Raw genomic sequence first — 15,511 nt, 5'->3', positions numbered from 1 at the left:
TAAAGCCACAGCTCATCACCCTTGTTCAGAACAACTGTTCATTCGGAGGAAGTGTCCAAAAAGACCCCAATCAACATCTAACCACCTTCCTGAGGATATGTGATACTGTGAAGTCTAATGGTGTTCATCCTAACACCTATAGATTGCTTTTATTCCCCTTTTCACTCAAGGACAAAGCATCTAAATGGCTGGAGTCTTTCCCGAAGGAGAGCTTAACAACCTGGGAAGATATGGTGAACAAATTCTTGGTGAGATTCTATCCTCCTCAAAGAATCAACAGGTTGAGAGCTGAGGTACAAACCTTCAGGCAACAAGATGGTGAAACTCTCTATGAAGCATGGGAGAGGTTTAAGGACTTGACAAGAAGGTGCCCGCCAGATATGTTCAATGAATGGGTGCAGTTACATATTTTCTATGAAGGTCTTTCTTATGAATCAAAGAAGGCAGTAGACCACTCATCCGGGGGATCTCTGAACAAGAAGAAGACCATTGAAGAAGCCATAGATATCATTGAGACTGTAGCTGAGAATGACTACTTCTATGCTTTTGAAAGAGGCAACACTAGAGGAGTGATGGAGCTAAGCAAAGTGGATACACTGCTGGCTCAAAACAAGATGATCACCAAGCAGCTGGCTGACCTTACCAAGAAGATGGAAACGAACCAAGTAACAGCAATCACCACCTCATCAGCAGCTCAAGAAGGAGTGAATGCAGAGGCAGAGGGTGATCAGGAACAAGCCAACTACTTTGGGAACTCACCTAGGTAGACCCATGATCCATACTCCAAAACTTATAATCCTGGTTGGAGGAACCACCCAAACTTTGGGTGGGGAAATCAACAAGATCAAGGCCAAGATCAGAGATGTCACAACCCCAACAACAATGCAGCTCACCAACATTCCACACAGAGATCATATCAGCACCCACCTAACAACACTTCTCAACATCCATATCAAAACCAAAATGGCCCTTCTCATCCCTCCAATCTCAACTCACCATCATCCAAAGATAGACTCTCAAGGATTGAGACTCTACTTGAAGGCATATGTAAGGAAATCCAAGATAACAAGGTGTTCAAGGAGGAGGTGCTAGCCAATATCAAAAACCAGGGAGACACCATCAAGAGGCTAGAATTTCAAGTGGGATACCTCTCTATGAAGATTCCTAAACCTACTGACAGCTTTCCAAGTGACACAGAGAAAAACCCGAGAGGTGAAGCAAAGAAAGTAAGATGGCAAGAATGCAAGATGGTTACTATAAGTGATAAGGAGACTGAGGAAGAGCTGAACAAACCATTCGTACAACCTAGAGACACCTCAGTAGAGAAGCAGGAAGAGGGTCACTAAGAAACCAAAATTACACAGAAGGAGATTCTGAAACTCTATCCACCTTTTCCCCAAAGACTCAAGGGTGGTGTAGAAAAGAGAATATACTCAAAGTTCCTTGATATGTTTGCATCTCTCCATGTAAACATACCATTCATCAAGGCTCTCCAACAAATGCCCTCATACATTAAGTGTATGAAGGAGCTGCTGACCAGGAAAAGCTCACTCAAAGGAGGGCAAACAATAGTGATGAATAAGGAGTGCAGTGCTCTCATTCAACAAGAGTTGCCTACAAAAAGGAAGGATCCAGGGAGTTTTCACATCCCCTGTGCCATAGGAGAAACAGTAATTGATAAGGGACTCTGTGATCTGAGAGCAAGCATTAATTTAATGCCTCTATCCCTCATGAAGAAGCTGCAGATCAATGAGCTAATGCCCACAGATGTAGTTATTAGGTCGGCTGACAAAACTCAAAAACAAGCAGTAGGAGTGGTTGAAAACGTGTTGGTAAAGGTTGGGAACTACTTCCTTCCTACAGACTTTGTCATATTGGAAATGGAAGAAAGTAACCTCCATCCAATCATATTGGGAAGACCATTTCTGGCTACAGCCAGAGCGCTTATAGATGTGGAGCGAAGAGAGCTAATCCTGAGGATACATGATGAACAACTCGCATTCAATGTCTTCAAACCCTCACAAGAAGCAGATCAAGAAAACAAGGAACCAAGGGAAGAACATGACAAGGCACTGGTGGAAGAAACAAGCATTCAAACACAAGCTGTACACCTGGGAATCCCTTTGGCTGGTAAGCAAAACAGTCAGAAGGTACCACAGCTAAAGGAAATCCAAGAGGAACCAAAACCACTAGATTCATATGAGACCAGCAACAAAATTTTTTTGGAAAAAGAGGCCACAAAGAGCAAGGCAACATTAAAAGAAACAAAGAAGAAGGCACCAAGGAGATGGAGGAACAAGAAGATCCCTACAGAGGATTTCTCTCCAGGGGATAAAGTGATCTCAGCTTATCTCCCAGTTATCCCACCTCATCTCCCTACCATCCCATCTCAGATGCCTAGAGTTTTCACCATCAACAGAATTCTCTCATTAGAACACGTGGAGATCCTTAACGAAGCCAATGGAGATAGATTCACTGCAAGGGGGGAAGATTTGAAGCATTACCAACCACCCTGACAAAGGCAGAACGTCAAGCTAGTGACGCTAAAGAAGCGCTTCATGGGAGGCAACCCATGTTTTATATGCTTTTAAAGTAGTTAATAATGCAAGGTTCATGCATTCCAAATCAACTTTGACATATACTTGAATGAATCCTTTTATGCAACATATAGTGAAGAACAAGTTTGGTGTTCAAGGCACACTAAGAGGACATGAATGTAATTCATATCATGTTACTCTTAGAACCTTGAACAAATCTTTTTACACCACATGGCTACAAACTAAGTTTAGTGTCACCAATGTTGCATACATGGATAACTAAATAGTTAGTTGGTTTGCATTCATGAATAGCACTTAGTCATTTAAAAACAAAAATTTTAAAAAGTAGTTATTCTTTCCTTTTTTTTTTTTAAATTTTGCCGCCATTATCCAAAAAGTTATTAATAACATTCTTTTTTTAGGGAAAATGAAGGGTAGTTTGGAAGGAATTGATGGGACAATTAAAGAAGGAGGGTTCGGCCACTTCAAAAAGAGGGGACTATACACATGTCTTCAAGGGGAATGCATTGAGAAATATTGCCATGCAGCATTGGAAGAATGACACACTTGGAAATCGAACTAACCCCATCATAAAGTTGATGATCCTTGTGCTTATCCCATGCTAAACCTTATCCGTTCATCATACACCAACACCATCAATCCACACCTTTCATTTACTCACCACTTTTCTATATAAGTGGTTCTTATTCCATACCCCCTTCACATTCCAATTCCCATTCATTGTACTTCTCACTTTCGAAACCCAACACCTCTTACCCCATCAAAGATACTCTCACCAATCATCCATACATTTACAAATTCAAATTCAGAAGTCACTTATGGCCTCATCCAGCTCTAAAAGACGAAAGGGGAAGGAGCCTATGGAGCAACGCCCTTTTGATGAAAAGAAGTTTAGAACCTCTCACCATGCACTTCAATTTGGGTGGATGGCTGCTAAGGAGATTATATATGAGCTAGGCTTTCAAGTCAAGAAAACTGAGTGCCCCAAAATTTTGGAGAAAGTGGAAAAAAGAAGATGGGAGCTCCTTACTGATCCGGTCACTAAAGTAAATGCAACCCTTGTAAGAGAGTTTTATGCAAATGTGGTCTGGTATGATAAGGCAGATGAGTCCTATATAAGTTTTGTAAGAGGAGCAACAGTGGATTTTAGTCCCATGAGCATTATGAGGGCGTTAAAACTAAGAATCATACCATTTGCAGAGGAAAGCTATCACTCCAGAATAGATAGCAGTCCCAATTATGACCAAATTGTGCAAGATATTTACGTGCAAGGAGATGATTGGGTATGAGATCCTCAAAGAAAGTCCAAGTTCATCAAGAGAGGAGACCTTATCCCTGAAGCAAAGGGGTGGTTCAAAATTGAAAGAAGATCCATCCTCTCCGCCGGAAATAACTCAGAGATGAATCTTAAGAGAGTAACAATGGTACAATGTATACTAAAAGGGGGGAGAGATCAAGGTTCATGAACTCATAGCCCAAGGCATTAGGAAGATGGCTGAGAAAAGCGATTCTGGAGGAAAGTTAGGCTACCCCAGTACTATTTTCCGTCTGTGTGACATAACTGGGGTGGTGTTCGAAGATGAGAACCTCGAATGGATAAAAACTGGCATCCCTATACTATTCGCAGATGCATGCTGTTGCATCTCCCCTACCTCAGCAAAGGCTAAGAAAGAGGACAGCCCATCAAGTGGTAGAAGGACAAGACCTAGGGGAGCAAGCCCCAGCCAGTTTGGACATGCACCAATTACAGGAAGCCATTGATGGCTTATCTAGACAATATGTGGAAAATAGAGGGACACAGAGAGAGCTTCAACTACAAATGATGAACCGCCAAGAAGAATCACTCTCTAGATGGATGAATCAACAGGAGGAGTGGCAAAAGCAAATGATGGAACAGCAATTAGAACAAGGGAAACAGTGGGGTAAATCCTTCCACAGGTTGGAACAAAGGCAAGAACAACAACAAGAAGCCATCCAAAAGCTAATCAATATCCAAGTATATCAAGGTGCACACATATATGAGATGCATCGGAAATAAATAGAACAGGCAGAACTCTTCGATGAATACAGGGCATTTTCAGAAGGAGTTAACATGAGTGAGACTGGACATCATGTGAACACTCAAGCGAGGCTAGGATACTTAGTCGGACAACTGCCTATATTGCATCCGAGAATCACAAGATATGAAGAAGTGAAGGATGACTTAGCGCGAGAAGAAAGAGAAAAAGTCGAAAGGAGTCATGAATTAGTAAGAAAAGCACTTGAGGATTGGAAAAGAGCCAGAATGACACGGATACGAGGAAACACAAGTGGACACAAAGAGGACAAACAAGAGGAAGAGCATGGGCAGCCCCGTGAGTAAAAGGTGGTGGAGTTCCCTCTTCGTTTTATCTCTTTGAAGTCTAAATAAGGAAAATCATGTATGAAACAGAACGTGCTTCCATAGTAGCTTAGGAATTTTCAATTCTGTCTCTAATATTTTTCGTTGCTTTTGTCATATGTGTGCTGTCCAAGTTACCTGTTTTCATTTTCATCCTACTTACTTGTATGCTTGCCCTTTGAATTTAATGAAAAAGAATGTTATGAAAAGAAAAACCATAGTGAAGTTCACATTGTGGAGTAAGTTCTCAAGGTATGTGGTGTGGTAATAGTTTAGCTAAGTTGGTTCACATGTAAGGTATAAGGACACTTATGCATTGAATTACATGCTTGAAACACATTCTATGAGATTAACCGAACAACAAGATCCTAATAAGAAAAAGAAAGAACAATAAAGTAATAAGAAATAAGGCTAGGCACCAATGGTTTAAATCTTGAGGGATGTGTCTGTGGTGATCCTGTACCAAGGATCTGCTTGGATGAATAAGTTCTTAGGAGTGCTTCATCACTTGATAACTTGGGTTAACTAACCCGAGATTATCAACTAAAAATCCACTATCAAGAGCAACCTTGCTACAGAACATTTAGTAACTCAAAGAGGTGCTGGACACCAAGACCTCAAGGAAAGAAAATAACAAACCATGTGCCTGTGGTGTACATGTATGGGGGAGAGAGACTTGAGGGAGTAAATCCTTAGGGGTGTTTCAACACCTAGCACCTTGAACCAACTGGTTCGGGAGTGTTGGCTGAAAGCTTATTTTAAGAGTCGCCCCCTCACAGAGCACTTAGCCTAAGGATGCAATAAACCTTGAAAAGGGGAAGGATCAAAGAATAAGGATCTCATAGGATGCAATCAAGCAAGTTTTCAAAAGCATGATAAGGACTTGGAAACCAGTAAAGGAATGAATCTAAGTTGCTATGCATGAAATCCCATAAACCAAGAGCTTTACTTCTATAACAAGAACTTATTCCTCTTGTTCTTTCATTCATCATTCTTATGTTTCAGTACTTGCTAAGGGACAAGCAAGCTTTAAGTTTGGTGTTGTGATGCCAGGGCATTTTGGCCAGTTTTACTGACCTTTTCTTTACTGTTTTAGGGTAGTTTCATGCATTTTCTTAAGCAAATAAGCAAGTTTTGGGTAGATATTCACTTACATCTTGATTCAAGCAAACATTGTGAACTTTACATGATTTCATGAGAATTATGCATGAATTTAATGACAAATTGGATAATGCATGATCTCATGACTTGGAATAAAGCTTTGATGCACTTTAATTGCTTGATTTCAGGACAAAGGAAGCAAGGAAGAACCACGTTAGTAGCCACGTTAGTCTAATTAACGTGACCACTAACGTGGAATGGGAGCTAGCTTGCAACGTTAATGAGAAAAGTGATCGCCAATAACGCCTTCGAAAGCCATTATAGCCCACGTTAGTTGCCACGTTAATTACGTTAATGTGGAAGCTAACGTGGAAGAGAAGTGAAGCTCTAACGTTAGTGGTAGAAGTGAATACCACTAACATTGGAAAAAGGGGCACACTTGGCCACGTTAAGAGTCACGTTAATTACATTAACGTGAACTCTAATGTGGAAGGGATAAGGAATTGCCAACGTTAGTGACACTCACCTTTGTCATTAACGTTGGATTAAGCCACTATTAAGCCACTATTGCCCACGTTAGTTGCCACGTTAATTACATTAACGTGGAAGCTAACGTAGAAGAGGAATTGATGGACCAACGTTAGTGACACTAACCTTTGTCACTAACGTTGGAGATGGCAATCACCACCACGTTAGTGGTCACGTTAATCTAATTAATGTGAACTCTAACGTGGGAAGGAGGGGCGTTTGGAGCGTTAGTGACAAAGGTAAGTGTCACTAACACTCTCGAAGAATAGGCAAGTCCACGTTAAAGGTCACGTTAGCTATACTAACGTGAACTCTAACGTGGGGAAAAGGGGCAATAAGCAACGTTATTAAAAAAGGTGAATGCCAATAACGTTCGCGAAGGATCAAGACGCAATGTTTGCGGTCACGTTAATGCCACTAACATTGAAGTTAACGTGAATCAATTTTGGCTTGGAACGTTAGTGAAAAAGGTGATCGTCACTAACGTTCTCGAAACCACACTTTCACTTAACGTTAACACCACTAATGTCCTAACTAACGTCCATGCCTAACTCACACTTTCTCTGCAAGCAAAGCTGAGCCCACTGAAGAGTGTAACTGCTTCAACTAAAGATCCAAAGGCCCATATCCAAGACTTGAAGAAGCCAACTAGAAGATCAGAAGAGTAGCATATATAGTAGTAGTTTTGAACTAGTAAGGGAGCTTTTGGCATTTTGTGGAGAACTACACTCTGTATATATTTTACTTTCCCTGCACTTTCTAGTTTGAGTTTTCAGAATGTATTTTTCATTTACACTTTCCATTCCCAGAGCTATGAACAACTAAACCCCTTTCATTGGGTTAGGGAGCTCTATTGTAATTTGATGGATCAATAATAGTTTTCATTATTCTTCTTCTTTCTTTTCTCTTGATTTTACTAGAAAGCTTTCAATCTTTATCCAATTGGGTAGTTGTCTTAGAAAAGAAGCTATTCATACTTGGATCTCTTCGGACCTTGGAAGAGGAATGAAGAGATCATGCTAGAAATGCTTTCTCATGTTGGACCAAATCAGGGTTTGGATGGATATGGTGACATATAATCCTACTAACACTTTGATTTGGGAATACATGTGGTATAATCAGTGACCATACTTCATCTCTTCTTATGAGCAATTAGACCAAGGAATTGGCTATTGATCAAGATTTGAGAGATTGGGTTGCCAAGGAATTGGAATCCAATCACTTAAGATTGCCAAGGAGATCAATGAATGCATTGATTGAGGAAGAGATGAGAATGAATTTGATCTGGAGAATACAACATCTCATGAGCCCAATGAATCCCTCACTTCTGATCTTACCCATTCTCTTTACTTTCTGCCATTTACCTTTAGGTTCATTTCCCCAAATCCCTATTTAAGATTCTGCAATTTACTTTTCGTCATTTACATTCTGTCATTTACTTCCAGCAATTACATTTTTTGTTATTTACTTTCCCGCCATTTACTTTTTTGCAAATCTCAAGTCAATTCCTGCTTAGCTCAACTAGAACATTCCTCTTATTAAAGTTACTTGACCAATCAATCCCTGTGGGATTCGACCTCACTCTATTATGAGTTTTTACTTGACGACAATTTGGTATACTTGCCGAGGGAAAATTGTTGAGAGAAAAGTTTCCATGCATCAGCACTTTTGTTTATTGTCCTTAAGTTGGACTTATGGGGAGCTCCTCTCAAGGTGGCTTGTGCTTGAATTCATCTTGGAACTCTCACCAATGCTTGGTTCTCCATTGTGCCGCAAGATTCCTCATGGATTGAGCCAAGTCTTGATGGAGTTCTTCACAAGCCTGGGGCTCCCAAAGTTGATCCTCTTTTTGTAATCTAGGATTCCATACTTTATTTTCACACCCGTCTTGAAGTTGATTATCATTATTAGTCCATCCGAGTGGCAAGAAAGGTGAATTCTCAATGAAATTCCCAACAATCCTCCTAGACCCATCTAATTGAGCTCTATTCCAACCCTTATATTCCATCTTTGATGCATCGACTATAATGAGCCTTGATTTGCAACGCCAACCACAAAACCTTTTTCGCTTACGCTTCATCCCATAAAATTCCGTACGTTGGCCATCCGTTTCAAGCAAACCATATTCAAGTAGGATAATAAAGCTAATAGAAATGAATTTCACCCACTCAAATGAAGGTGTAGATGGCAACCTAGGCGAAGAAGCGTCCAAGGATCTTGACAAAGTGTATTCAATTCCCATCCTTCTATTTCTAGGGACTTCCACATCTTCACAAGATCTCTTAATTTCAATCCCTTGTTTATCAGTTCTATCTAAGTCCTTTCCCTTACTTAAATCATAAATGGGAAGGTGAGAGAATTTTACCTCCACATTGCCTTCAAATTCACCGAGAGAAGGTTCTTCAAACTCAAAGGATTCTTTACCACTAAGACTTGATGCTTGATCTTCATCACCAAGGGAACTCAATTCTTGCTCTATCCCGTCCAATTTTTCATATGGAATATGCCTTGGAGGTTGTGCACATTCCTCCTTAGTATCAAGTTCAATCGTCTTGGAGGGGTTTTCTTCAATTCTATGTTCCCATGGAGGCTCCGCATCTCCTAAGTCTTCAACCACTTCTTCCTTTTCTTCAATAATTGTAGCTTCCTCTAATTGTTCCAATCTCTCCTTCATGCTATGCTCTTCCTTAGGTTCTCCACATGTAGCCATGGGAGTTCCTTGAGTATTCAAGCATTGGGATGCTAACCGGTTTACCACCTCGTCCAAGGCGGCCGTGAATTGTTGCACATCCCTTTTCATCTCCTCTTGTCCTTGAACAAGAAAATCAAGGATGTCATCCATTGGAAGTTGGGGTGGATGGAAGGGTTCATCAATTTGGGGGAAGGATTCATAGTAGGGAGGTGGTTCCTCCTGGTAGAGTTGTGGTGGTTCAATACTTTCCACTCTTTCTACTTGTTGCACAACACGCTCCATGGTTGCTTGAAGTTGATCCAATGTTTCCTTTAGACGATCTCTTGACTCTTGTTCCTCTTGGATAATATGATTAGGATCATATGGCTCTTGGATCAATGGGCATGAGTATTCTTCAATGGGAGGTTATGGTGGAAAGTAGTAGTCATCTTGTGGTTGAAAATTTTCATACATTGGAGGTGGTTCATCTTGGTAATAATATGGAGGGGGTGGTTCTTGAAAGTATTGAGGTTGGAATGGTGGTGGCTCTATATGTGGTTCATATAGCTCATATGGTTGTTGTAATGGTGGGTATGGATGAGGGTCATATGAAGGTCGTTGGTGAAAAGTGGCTTGTGAGTATGGTTGAGGGTTATGTTGAGGATATGGCTCATCGGCATATGGTGGTGGTTCTTGAAAGTCACAAGGAGATTCACCATAGCCATTGGATTGATATGCATCATAGAATGGCTCTTGTTCATAGTGTATTGGTGGAGGTTGTTGCCATGAGGATTGATCATATGCATATGGCTCTTCCCACCTTTGATTGTCCCATCCTTTATACACATCTTCATTGTACTCCTCATTTCCTACAACATAGTTAGAACCAAACTCATAGCCAAAGTGAGAATTCATAATGAGAAGAGAAAATAAGAAACAAAAGCTAATAAGAAAGAATAAAACAAAGTCCTAAAACTAGCAAAAACTAGCAAGCAATCCAAAAATCAAGCTATTCACAATATTCACATATATACAATAACCAATAACACAACACCATTGTGACTCCCCGGCAACGGCGCCATTTTGATGAGTGGATTTTTGACGGTCTAGCATTCACAAATGAATTCTCGTTGCAAGTATAGTTTCTAAACCAAACAATAATCCTTTCATGCAAAAGATTATTTGTCACAAGTACAAACCCCTTAATTTATAAACCAAAGTATTGGAACCTCGGGTCGTTCTCCCTAGGAATTGCAACGAAGTGTCTTGTTATTGGTTATGAGGTATGTTTGGGGTTTTTGAGATTTTAGACAAGAAATATAAATGCAATGAACATAAACTAACAACTACAAAGGTCTTGGCAAAGGTTGGTGGTCAAGGATCTCTATCCTTATCACTAACCACAATATGAGAATTGGCAAGGATCAATCCCACTAAGTCATCCCCTAACTAGTAGTAGAGGAAAGTCAAGTGAGCTATATCAATCCAAGTCCATAAGTCCTAGTTCTCCACCAAATCAATTAGTGAGATCTAGAGTTAATGGCTCCCAATCGTCAATCACTTGGACATTAGTGACTCAAGAGTTCCTAAGTTACCTTCCTAAGCCAAGAGGAACAAAAATCTAACTCACAACTAAAAGGAGCATTTTAACAAACACATAGAAGGCAATAAAGGCAAAACATTATTAATTGCAAGAATTAAAGGAATCTACAACTACAAAAGCAAGAGATTAACAATAGAAAAGGAGAACAATTGTGAAACAACAAAGAACTTACCAATTGCATTGAAGAAGGAATGTAGATCTACAACAAAGTATAGGAACAACATAAAGGACATTACAAAAAAGAATAGAAGAGTAATGATTGCAACAACAAGGAATTGAGAAGCAAAAGTAGAAGAAAGCATGAATTAAATCCTAGATCTAAAAACTAAACCTAAACCTAATCCTAATCCTAATTCTAGAGAGAAGTGAGAGCTTCTCTCGATAAAAATAACTCTAAACTAATCCTAATGTGAATGAATGAACAAAAGAATGAAAAGTTCCCAATTCCCTTCAATCCTTGGTCTTTTAAAGCACTTCTGGCGCCAAAGTCAGTTCCAAATTAGGCCAGAGCCTCCTCAGAAATCGCCAGGCACATTTTCACTCAAAAAGTCACGTATGGCATTAGCGCGTATGCATACAGTGCACGTACGCGCTGATGGAACATTACGCGATCCGCGCGTAGGCGCATAGTGCACGCGCGCGCCTATGGGATTTTTTCCAAATCTTTGGATTTTCATGATTTCTTCACTTTACATGCTTTTCTCTCCATTCCTAGCCTTTTCAATCTAAAATCACTTAACAAACAAATCAAGGTATCTAGTGGAATCAAAGGTGAATCAAGATTAAACAATTAAGGGCCTAAAAAGCACGTTTTCACATTTAAGCACAAATTAGGAGACAATCATGAAACCATGCTATTTCATTGAATAAATGTGGGTAAAAGGTTATAAAATCTCCTAAATCAAGCACAAGATAAACCCTCCAAATGAGGTTTATCAGCATTCCAACTCAAGGGTCTCCTTTTAATCAACCCCAAAGTCAAGTGGGGGATGTACTCTATTGACATAAAAGTAATGTTCAAAGAAATATAAGAAGAAGACATGATAAATTAAATAAAATAGAAACTAAAAATTAATTAAAAGTAAAAGTAGTTCTTTGCATTAATAAATCCCAAAATCATAAACATACTTATCCATACAGGGTTAATGGGCAACAAAAGAGTAAAGGAATAAGAAAACAAACTAGAATAATGAAACTTCCATGGAGGTAATGATGTCTCCCAATATCCAAAGAAAAAGCAATAAACTCTAAAACTATGAATGTGAAGAACCCTAGAGGAAGGAGTAGAATTCTCTCTAAGATTCAAAAACTAAACTAAAACTATATGTAATGAGAATGTGTTGAGTCTCTGCTGTAACCTGGCTCTAGTCTGTGTTTCTGGGCCGAAAACTGGGTCCAAACTCAGCCCAAAATCGCCCCCAGCATTTTCTGCGATTTCTGCAGGTCGCGCATGTCATGCGTACACGTCAGTCACGCGTACACGTCGATGGTCAATTTTGTGTGTCACGCGTACACGTCAGGTACGTGCACTCGTCGCTGTGAATTTTTCCAATTCACGCGCATGCGTGAGCCATGCGTGCACGTCGATGTTCACTGGTTATCTCCTTAGTTTCTTGTGTTCCTTTCATTTTTGCAAGCTTCCTTTCCATCCTCTAAGCCATTCCTGCTCTGTAAAGCCTGAAAACACTGAACACACAGATCACGGCATCGAATGGTATGAAAGGACATTAAAAATACATAATTTAAAGGCTTAGGAAGCAAGTTTTCAATCATAGAACATAATTAGGAAGGAATTGTAAAATCTTGCAAATAGTATGAATAAGGGAGTAAAGAGTTGATAAAAACCACTCAAATTAGTATAAGATAAACCATAAAATAGTGGTTTATCAGTGTTTTCTTGTAGGTAAAGTAAAATTTCAAATATTATCTTTTTAAATTGTTTTCAATTCTTTTCTTTTAATTTGATTCCTTCCTATCTTATCTTTCTTTTAAAATTTTAAAATTCAAAACCTTTTCAAATCTTTATCTTATCTTTGGTTTATCTTTCTTTAAATTTCAAATCATTATCTTATCTTATCTTAATTTAAATTTCAAATTCAATTTTTTTTCAAATCTTCACCATATCTTATCTTTTCAACTTATTTTCAAATCTTTATCTTATCTTATTTCAATTTCAAAATTCAAAATCAAATCTTTTTCAAATCTTTTCAATTCTTATCTTATCTTGTTAACTTTTACTTTCTAATTTTAAATTTAAAAAATTTTAAAATCAAATCTCTTTCAAATCTCCTACCTTATCTTATATTCAAATCTTTCTTAATTAGTTACTTTTTTTCCTTCCCTCTTTTTCAAAACTTCCTAACTAATTCCTCTGTCTTCTATTTTCGAAAACTTCTTACTTCTTTCTCTTTCTTCTTTTTTGAAAATCACATTCAATTCTCAAATATTTTTAATTCAATTAATAATTAAAATAAAAACAAAAATATTTTAATTCTAGTTTCTCTTTTTACTTCTTAAATTTTTGAATTCTTCTGCCCCTCTATCCGAATTCCACTTTCTTCTTCACATCTCACAAGGAGTTCTCTATCCTTTGACATAGAAACTCCCACTCTCTTTCTTTCTTGTTCTTCTTTTCTTGTTTATGAGCAGGAACAGAGATAAAGAACCTCTCTTTAATCCTGATCCTGAACCTGAGAGGACCCTAAGGAAGCATTTACAATAAGTTAAAGCACAATACTCCGGAAGAGACCTCACAGAACATTTCGAACAAGAAACTGAAAATAAAAACATGGCAGCCAATCAGAATAATGGAGGAGACGCAAAGAAAGTTCTTGGTGACTTCACTGCACCCACTTCTGACTTCTATGGAAGAAGTATCTCCATACCTGCCATTAGAGCTAATAACTTTGAGCTTAAGCCTCACTTAGACTCTCTAATGCAACAGAATTGCAAATTCCATGGACTTCCACTAGAAGATCCACATTAATTCCTATCTGAATTCTTGCAAATCTGTGATACTGTTAAGACCAATAGAATGGATCCTGAGGTCTACAGACTTATGCTTTTTCCCTTTGCTGTTAGAGACAGAGCTAGGATATGGTTGGATTCTCAATCTAAGGAAAGCCTAGACTCTTGGGGAAAGTTGGTAAATACTTTCTTGACCAAGTTCTTTCCACCTCAAAAGGTGAGCAAGCTCAGGGTGGAAGTTTAAACCTTCAGAGAAAAAGAGGGTGAATCCCTCTATGAAGCTTGGGAAAGATACAAGCAACTGATCAGGAGATGTCCTCCTGACATGCTCTTAGAATGGACTATCCTAGGTATCTTCTATGATGGTCTATCTGAGATTTCCAAGATGTCTTTGGACCATTCTGGTGGTGGATCATTCCACTTGAAGAAAATGCCTGAAAAGGCACAGGAACTTATTGAAATGGTTGCAAACAACCAATTCATGTACACTTCTGAGAGAAACCCTGTGAACAATGGGGTAGCTCAGAAGAAAGGAGTCCTGACTGTTGACACTCTGAATGCCATACTAGCTTAGAACAAGATCTTGACCCAATAGGTCAATATGATATCTCAGTATTTGACTAGAATGCAAGCTGCAGCTGGCAGTACTCAAGAAGCTCCCTGTGATGGAGATGCTTATGATCCAGATCAACCCATGATGGAAGAGGTGAATTACATGGGAGAACCCTATGGAAACACCTACAACTCCTCATGGAGAAATTATCCTAACTTTTCATGGAGAGATCAACAGAAGCCTCAGCAAGGCTTCAACAATAATCAAGGTGAAAGAAACCAGAATAGGTTTAATAATAAACCATTCCTTTTTTCTCATAAAAACATGGGGACTCCTAAGCAGAGTCTCTCTGACTTAGCAACTATAGTCTCTGAACTCTGTAAGACCACTCACAGTTTCATAATAGAAACTAGGTCCTCTATCAGAAATCTGGAGGTACAAGTTGGTCAACTAAGCAAGAGAATCCCTGAGACCCCTCCTAACACTCTTCCTAGTAACACTGAAGGTAACCCAAGGGAAGAGTGTAAGGCCATCACTGTAGAAGTTGAGGCCAAATCTGAAAGGGATGATCTGCCCAAAGAAGGGCCATCACTGGCGTTGAACGCCAGTTAGGAAGTCCCTACTGGGCGTTCAATGCCCAAAGAGGAGCCATCACTAGCGTTGAACGCCAGTAAGGAAGGTGATGAGCGGATAATTTATACGCTTTTTGGCATTGTTTTTAGGTAGTTTTTAGTAGGATCTAGCTACTTTTTAGCATATTTTTATTAGTTTTCAAGCAAAATTCACATTTCTGGACTTTACTATGACTTTGTGTGTTTTTCTATGATTTCAGGTATTTTCTGGCTGAAATTGAGAGACCTGAGCAAAAATCTGATTCAGAGGCTAAAAAAGGACGGCAGATGCTGTTGGATTCTGACCTCCTTGCACTCGAAATGGATTTTCTGGAGCTACAGAAATCCAATTGGCGCACTCTCAATTGCTATGGAAAGTAGACATCTATGGCTTTCTAGCAAACTGGCGTTCAAATGCCAACTTCCTGTCTTATTCTGGCGTTAAACGCCAGAAACAGGTTGCAAACTAGAGTTAAATGCCAGAAACAGGCTACAACCTGGCGTTTAACTCCAAGAAGAGTCTCTACAAATGAAAGCTT

The 15,511-nt window shown here is 39.2% G+C and overlaps 2 non-coding genes across 2 annotated transcripts; both read right to left on the bottom strand.

The window, feature by feature from the left end:
- Nucleotides 1–278: 278 nt before the first annotated feature.
- Nucleotides 279–385, bottom strand: LOC112787627 (small nucleolar RNA R71). The gene has a single exon (XR_003195030.1). It is a non-coding gene; the product is annotated as a small nucleolar RNA R71 (small nucleolar RNA).
- Nucleotides 386–14,031: 13,646 nt separating this feature from the next.
- On the bottom strand, nt 14,032–14,135 carry LOC112788183 (small nucleolar RNA R71). The gene has a single exon (XR_003195559.1). It is a non-coding gene; the product is annotated as a small nucleolar RNA R71 (small nucleolar RNA).
- Between the last annotated feature and the right edge of the window lie 1,376 nt (nt 14,136–15,511).

This window comes from Arachis hypogaea, chromosome 20 (assembly GCF_003086295.3).
Source record: "Arachis hypogaea cultivar Tifrunner chromosome 20, arahy.Tifrunner.gnm2.J5K5, whole genome shotgun sequence".
Taxonomy (NCBI): domain Eukaryota; kingdom Viridiplantae; phylum Streptophyta; class Magnoliopsida; order Fabales; family Fabaceae; genus Arachis; species Arachis hypogaea.
Note: the sequence above shows the minus strand (reverse complement) of the source record. Positions and strands in the feature narration are given on the sequence as shown.